Below are 8,651 nucleotides of genomic sequence, written 5' to 3'. Positions count from 1 at the left end.
AAGATGAGCGGAGCACTGATGTTTTCAGGAATCTCTCTAATCTTGTCAATGAGAAGCGTTTGACGTTCAGCACAAATGATGTAATTCTCATTTGAGGGTTATCCAGTGTATATTCCTAATAGTACACCCACGTAGTAGACTCAAATACTCCTATTCGTATAACCCATGAAACAGCGTTATGTCATCGGGCTACATGCTAGTCTTCCTGAGTCATTGTTGTCCATGCAATGACCTGGACTAAGGAGATGATAATGAAATATTCCAAGTTCACTTAATAGGGTTTCATTCATCAGATCACGTATCTGACAAACCTATTTGGAATTTTTTATTATTCGTGGACTGTCGTTTAAATACTAAACCAAATTTAGACGATTGAGAAATAACTAACCTATTTCTGATAACGAGAGTTTGTAAATTTGAGCCTCTTCCGTAAAACTCCTTTTACATACTCAATGTACTAGTCAAGATTATTCTTGAAATATACCTTATGCCTTAGACTTCTGTATGATTCTCATACTTTGTCTTAGCTGACAGTTTAATTGACTACGGATATAGTTTGATTGAACTTTGCCTATTATCGAAGGTCGCTTCCTGCGATTTGATAATATCTAGTAACCCTTTACTAGAATAAAGGATTCTTTCATTTGTAGAGTGTGCAACAGTTCCCGGCTCGAAACACTTTCACCTAACTTTCCTTCCATGTCTGGAAGTTTCCGTTGACATGTTCAACTTTCTTTTCCACTTTGAACTAACTCATCCTAGTAAGTTTACAAACCTTTTAGGATGTTAGTTGTGGTTTAGATTGTCTTATCTGAATTCGGATGTTAACATCTCTTAATACTACAGTATTCGAGATGTCATGGGCAAATGCTAAATTATGTCCCACATGACCGATCTTATGCCTATAGCATAACCATTTTCCTCATGAGTGCTTGCTCATCAGGGTCTCCTGGACTCTGAGTCTTGCCTAGTTATGCTTCATGAGATTTGGGTCGAATATCTCTTTTAGAATCTTTCGTATTTGGACTTTTAAGAATTTCAAGTTTCTTATTTCACTCATATCATCTTTTGATCTATAATCATAGACCTTTTGATGCCCAAAAGCATTTCATCATTTTTGGTCCTTCATTAACTGATTCCAACATCCCTATGTTGTTCTCACTTCTGGTAATGTACTCTGCATACCAGACCTGAAAAGCTTTACTCCCACTAATCTTCTTGAAATCCTAAGATGCAAGATTCTCTTCTTTCTTCAGGAATCAAACCTCTTTAATTACCTCTTTCAATCGAAGATTCCAACTCTTGCCTGCTTCAATCCCTCGATGGATCTCCAAAGCATGCATATTTTCTAGCTTCTAAAGTCGGCGACTATTTTCTCTAATACGGTTTTTGACTTCTTTACGTTAGCATGGACTCAAACTTAGATTGATGTAATACCACGTTCATAGTCTCACGGTATGAATTCACGATCTTAATCTTCTTTGTCTAGTCGTGGGGAACTCTAATGTTTTCATCCTTCTCAGTTTTCTTCTTTGAAAACTAATTTCTGTCCAATGGTTTTGCTCAATTGACTTCAGTTATCAAGTTCTAAAACTTGATGAGATATGAATTCCATTATCAATTTGCTTCCAGCCAATTTTAGGGTTGGTTTTCGTCTCTGCGCAGGTCTATGCTCTTATCCTTTTATCAGTAACATTTGAATCTTCTGAGCTTGTTAGATAAGCTTTAACGACCTTCAAGGTTTATGAGCAACATAATACTCTCAACACTTGAGATATCGCTTTTGAGTGACTTTCAACTACTTGATAATTCTTTGACGAATTTTTGTTCGTCTTGGGTGGTAGGTACTTAGATCCCTTCTATTTTACCTTTTCCTCCCACTGTTCTATAATCGTTTTGTTGCTCTTGTTCGAATCATTCGACTTTTCCTCCCACTTATCCTTCTAAATAAATTACTCTTTTTAGAACTAATTTTAGGAGAATACCTATCATGAGCAACAAAACCTTTGTTCTCCGATTGGTTGTGAAAAACCCAAATTCTTCCGAAGAAATTGCGTCAGACTTAGCTAATTCATGCCCGTGTAGTCCTTGTACATGGGCCTTAGCTTTTAAACGGATTTGGTTAAGTGAGAAAACTATTGTTTCTAGAATGTATCCCAAAACATTCGGAAGACTGGCCAAAATCCATCATTGATCGAAACATTAGCAGTGTTCGATCCCACTGGACCCACCATCCATCAGATGTGTTCCATGGATTGAGTTAAGAAACCATTTCTCAACTCTACGATGATCATCAAATTCTTGACTCAAATTTTCACCATTTTCTTGTCAAGGTGATTATTCACTTCGGTTTGTACTTTGTTTAAACTTTTCAAACATTCTGACTTATACTTCATGAGTTGTACGTTTTCGTGTTTCATGAAGTTGTCAGAGTACGTGTTGAAGTAACTTTTGTTAGCTTTTGCAAGTAAACTTATAAGTCTGCATAACCAAGTATGAGTCTCAATAGTTTACTAGTCTCTATCCCTTTGTGGAAAGGGCGACTTTGTCGTTTGGTCTTTTAAGACAAAAGAGACAATGCTAGAGTTAACGAGTTTGAATCTTTTGATTTTAGCCATTATCAATGTTAAGAACTTCGGTTCTTCAGAACCTTCTGTTAATTTACCACTGGTTTAAAACATACGATGTTTCCAGCAGAACATAATAATTACTATTAAGTTCTAAGCTAGATCAGTGTTAAAAGAAGACTTCGATCCCTTTCAGCATCCTTAGCAATATTGCTTCTGATCCCTCTTGGATCTTTTCTTCTTTTAGTCAAGTATGTAATTCCCTTGAGCTCCCACTGAGCCGCTCATCTGATCTTAAATACCGATGAAAGAATTTTGTGATACTTGCTTAACTTTGTTAACAAGGGTACTGGAACCAGAATTCATAATTCCATTCCTTTTGTATTCCAAGTGCTAAGGGTAGTTTCCTTTTAAATGGTCTAACCGTTGTTTTAGAAACATTTACAGTAATGAGGAACATTCTTGATCATGGTCTCGACAACCGCTTTGCTTTTCTTGATCAATTATTTGTCTCTCTTCACTGACCCTTTGCCCTTTTGACTCTCAAGAACTATTTCTTAGATTTCTTTCACCAAATCTCAAGAATCTTTTCTTATATTTGATATTCTCGTGTGTTCTGCTCAGTTGTTCACAACAATCTGAGTGACTCATCTAAGGTCTTATCTATCTTTGTTCAATAGGCATTGAACTGGGTGATAGATGAACTCTGTTGTCTTCTCTTAAGATGACTTTCAGATCGCCTTCGAGGTCTCGTACCTCTCCATTCATGACTTCTGTAGGAATTACTTCCTCAACTTGTCTTAATAGTCGTGCTGGCATCCACTACTCTTCCAAAGAGAATGTTCTACCACTACAAAAAATATAGCTATTAGGGACGACAAGAAACTGTCCCAAAAACATAAAACCGTCCCCAATAGAGTATTGGGGACGGCTGTGATCCGTCCAAAAAAGTGGCGTCCTAAATGTTATTTAAGACAGTTACGACGACGGTTGGCTTATGTCCCTAATATTCTGTTGGTGACGGTTTTTAGCTGTCCCCATATAAAAGGTTATTAAGGACATTTTTGAACTGTCCGTAAGAGTTTGACAAAATTTTCTACCGTTCAGATTTGGGACAATCAACATCTGTCCCTTGAAGTTTGGCAAGAGTATTCTGTTGCTTGTATTGGGGACAGTTAGTACTGTCCCATAAAATTGACAAAAGTCAAATAAATTTGATGATTCCACCTAAAATGAGCTCAAACATAGATAATCAAAATATTCTTACTCATACAAAAATATAATATATTTTGTTTTATCAATATTTACCAATTAGAGTATTTAACAAATATTGACCTAACAAAACATTCACATTTTTGTTACCAAACTGGTCCAACAGACCAAATCGAATTTGTTACAAACAAGAAGCTTGCACACACTATCATTTTTGTATGTCTGTTGACCTCAGTGAACCATTGTTTGACATTGTGGAAACCCATCATCTCCGTGACATTGTAGAGAAATAAATGAAAAGAACTATTGCAACCTTGCCGCTGGAAACACCTCCATTAGCTGATTGAATGGCTTGAATGGTGAACCTAGTTCAAAGCTAATATTCAACTGATCAAGATGCTTGAGATCGGAGGTCAATGGTGCATAATGAGATGGATAAAAACCTGTAGTAAAGAATATGCAAGCTTAAGTCAAACAAATATTAAAATAGTCTAGTGTCCATGCTTTCTGGAAGTAAAAAACAAAAAGATGGGAGATCTATTAGGAAAAAAAACTATGATCGGGTTCACTGCATACGTGTGGTAGATTGTTGTTCATTCTTATTCTCTGTCTTTCGGCTTCTCCGTAAGTAAAAGAAAAATGAAGCTTCGAGCTTGTGAACCATACCAAAAGCTTGTATTAAGACAATATCAAATGCAAAATGGAAGGCCTTCACATAAGGAAACATGGTGTACCAAGAAACTTAATATTGACTATTATTCCCAGGGGAAAGACAGACATCAAAAATAGTTAACCTGAAAATTTAGTTCTCAGATTTGAAGGACAGTTACCATTGCCAGGAGCAAAACCACTTCATAGTAACAGTGCATGTCCCAGCACAAACCTTTTAAAACCTTATAGAGCAAAAAACCAGTCAACTTTCAGTTAACCTTTTGTAGAAAATGTTTACCAACAAGGTTCCAAAAAAAACCCAAAACTTTCAGTTAACCTTCTTTTAGAACCTTAAAGATAAAATTAGAAGTACACTTACCAACTAAAATCTAATTAAGATAAAATCATTAAATAAACAAAAGACTGAAAGATGTTAATTTTAGTCAACAACCACCAAAACCTTTAAATATTGACTACATATGAAGAGCATTGATGTATTTTGCAAGATTAGTCGACAAGCAGTGCTGGTGCACTTTGACCACTCATTCACTGTGTTGCCATAGTTACTTGGGTCTGTGAGACGAAGGGGACTTCAACATTACAACGAATAGAAGTAGAAGTTTGAAAAGGACTTGACTGCAGCAGCACACTATATAGCTAAATAAATAGCACAACAAATTAGTTACCAAATTGGAAAATCAAACTTCATTCATGAACGCTTCCAAGAAACAGCTATAGATCTTTGTCTATATACGAAAGTTTTTGTACTTCACTACACGACCCAGCCAAGTCACTAAAGCTGAACAAGAAACTAATTCTAACAGAAGGATCATACCAACACATATCAAATGTATATTTGCATGAAACAGAAAATAAAACATAATGCTTATATAAGCCGAATGAGTACAAACACCTAAATATAGAACAAACAAGTAGTGCAAGTAACGAACTCTAAAAGATCATTAAGGTGAGGAACATAAGTTGTTTCACGAACCACTAAAGGTAAGCCTGGTATTATGTTTGCTATTCCAAACTGCAGTGATATCCAATATAAGATCTCCAAGTTCAACTGTAAGCTCCGACTTCAGAATGCTCTTTTTGATCCAACATATATAAATGTGAAGATGAAAGAATTAGAGTAGCAATGACTCAAAAGCACCACACAGATGTCTTATTTAATAGATAATTAGAAAAAAAATTACATAAAGAGTAGAAAGTTGATTAAAGAGAGAAAATATCCCAATGAGCTCTCAAAATTTGACTAACCGTTAAAACCAAATTAAGAACAAGACTCAAAACCTTAAGCAGTTGGATCATTTAGAATCAACTGATAAGTGTAAATTTAGGACAAAAAATCTAAAATGATAAGCTGTTCACTAAAAACCTGTCAGCTTAATTCAAGCTAATAAACCATTATTAGACATAAACACATAAAGCTCGAATAAGATAGAAATGAAAAGGAGATCAAGCTTTAAATGAGAAGACCTGAAACATGATCAATTGACCACAATTCAACGCTTTCTGAAGTACCAATAAGATCAAGACCACAATTCAACCACTTCCCGAAAATCGATCATTTTCTTCTTGAAATGAATTTGAAGTTTGGGAGAAAGATTTGTTACTAGTGTATAAAAATAAGATGAAGAAAGAAATTTACTCAAAGTATTACCTATAGGAGCAACTGATTGCTCTGATATCTCTTAGCCGATTTCTTCGATTTCAGTAAAATCAAATCTTTGAATATTAACACTAAGCAAAGGATGTTAAACCTGTATAGTACGTGTAAATTTGGGCCAAAATGAGGTGGCGGAAATATTTGCGCCAAATTGGGCGCCAATATTATGCATCCCACTACTCTAAAAAACAGTCCCTAAAATACATCAATCGTCACTACTGTAGTTTTGTTAGGGACAAATATTATAAAACTGTCCCTATTTTGAAAATATCAGGGACAAACGTAAAAACGTATGTCCCTATTGGACCTTTTTCTTGTAGTGACGATTGCTTGCAAAAGGCTTTTGACCTTCTGCGGTATAAGTGAACATTAAGATTGGATATTCTAGTACGCTTTCATTTTGAATCTGGGAACCATTCTCGGATTCCTTTTTCCATTCAAGGAAGTTGTGCGCATTCAGCTTCTCCTTGTCGAGAAGTAAGCAAAAGTTGAAGGTCTCTTTTATCATCTTAAAACTATATGAAAGAATTGTAAAGTTTTAAGCTCGTTATAGTTTTGGAAAAATTCAGTTTTCCCACATTATTCAATATAAAATTACCCCTGATTGAATAACGTGATTCCAAGATCCCAGTTCTCCGAAGTTCAGAGGACTAGGGCCCTGCCCTTAACCCCGTCGTCCTAGGTGAGCAAACTACTTCACTGGTCTTACTCTTATGACTCTTGATTGACAGATTGCATTAATAAATGCTTAATCTTTCTTTTTACCTTGAGTATCCACAACTCTTTTGCTAATCTCGTTGAGAAAAACCATTTAGACGCGTAGACCTCTGCCATAGGTCTACTCGCATTGTCCCAAGGTAGAGATGGCACCCTGCGGAGGCAGACCCACCATCACGAACAAGGCTTAGTCTGGGTAGGCATTTTTCTCAAAATTACTTTTAGGGACTTGTACGTTTAGTCTGGTATGCGTTATAGTGAACTATTTAGCCTAACTAACATCCACGACATAAAGCATAAATAAATAAGTAAATACGCGCGAGAAAATAAATCATGGAGACATGGATCCTAGTATGGCCCCCTAACCTAGAAGATCCAGTCTCACTTGGTTTTCTTCTTGTTTCACCATTTGGTTCGCCTAGATCGCCATCTTTGAACCTCCATTGATTTCTCCCACTCGAATCAGGATCCCATCCTTGAGTTTCTTCAATGGACTTATAGACCTTAAACTCTAATTACAGGACTCAAACGATATGCAGATCGTATAAACTTGAAATTAAAATTATTACAAATTGCACCCATCCGTGCTTAAAACAAGAATGAAAAAAATAACTTTCTATGGCCATAATAGTTCCCGCATTCACATCACATGCATTTATATAATATTCAAGGCTAACAATTTTATATGCATGATAACCCAGGAGATACTTTTGTCGACATCTGCATGTCACATTACCGACCTTGAGTCTATATTCGAAGAATACTAATGGTGCGTTCCGGCTTGGGCCTTTGGATGGCCCGGGTCAATTTCGGAAAAACTTGGTTTGATTCTTAATGATTTCAAAAATCAATTTAAAAAAAAACCCGTTTCGGGCCTTCGGATGGCTCGAGACAATTTCGGTAAAATTTGAGTGGAACAGGGAGAAAAATTTGACTTTCTTCGAAAAACTCCCGCGTCAAGACTCGAAAAAATTAGCCCATAGCCCGAGACCTATCTCGGAATGGCCCAAGACAAGCCTTGGAGAAGGCTCGAGACTTTCTCGGCCCAAACCCATGGGCTTGTCTCGCCCAAGGCCAAGGACATGCATTGGAACGGGCCAAGCATGTTCTGGCCCGTGCCAAGTGCCCTTTGGCCTAGGCCAGACGTGCTCTGGCCGAAGGGGCTGGGACAAGTCCTGGTCGAGTCCCAGAAGCGACCTGGTCTGACCGGGACAACAACCTTGAAGTTTTAGAAACTTCTAAAACTTCAAGTTCCCTTTTTTTTCTTTTAGATTCCAAAGCTTTTGGATTCTTCTTTAAGAAACTTCCGACAAGCTCAAATTTGATTTTCAAAAACTTCTAAAATCATGAAAATCACAACTCTTGAAAAAGGAAACTTCTAAAACCCAATTTTTTATTTTCAACAACTTCTAAAATCAGGAAAATCACAACTCTTGAAACTATTAGGAAACTTCTAAAACCCAATTTTTGATTTTCAACAACTTATAAAATCATGAAAATCACAACTTTTGAAACCTCTAATGTTCCAATTTTGTTTATCAAACGATTTCTAAAATTAATGAAATCAGCTCTTTTCAATACCAAAATCGAATCTTTTGAAACTCTTTTCAATCATCAACTTTGAAAATCGATTTGAATAACTTTAAATCACATTCAAAATAAACAAATTGAAGCCTAAAACACTTTTAGACATAACTATCTATCTAATCAATCATGGATTAGTCTGAAACTTAACAAAAATTATCTATTTGCAAGAGGCTCTGACGGCACTGTTGGGTTATGGTGACTTCTAGTGTTCTAAGCGGAATCTAAGATATCTCGTGCATAAG

This window comes from Eschscholzia californica, unplaced genomic scaffold (genome assembly GCF_041429995.1).
Source record: "Eschscholzia californica isolate CP2 unplaced genomic scaffold, dmEscCali1.0.p SCAF_3, whole genome shotgun sequence".
Taxonomy (NCBI): domain Eukaryota; kingdom Viridiplantae; phylum Streptophyta; class Magnoliopsida; order Ranunculales; family Papaveraceae; genus Eschscholzia; species Eschscholzia californica.
The sequence above is the reverse complement of the archived record's forward strand: the minus strand, read 5'-3'. Positions refer to the sequence as shown.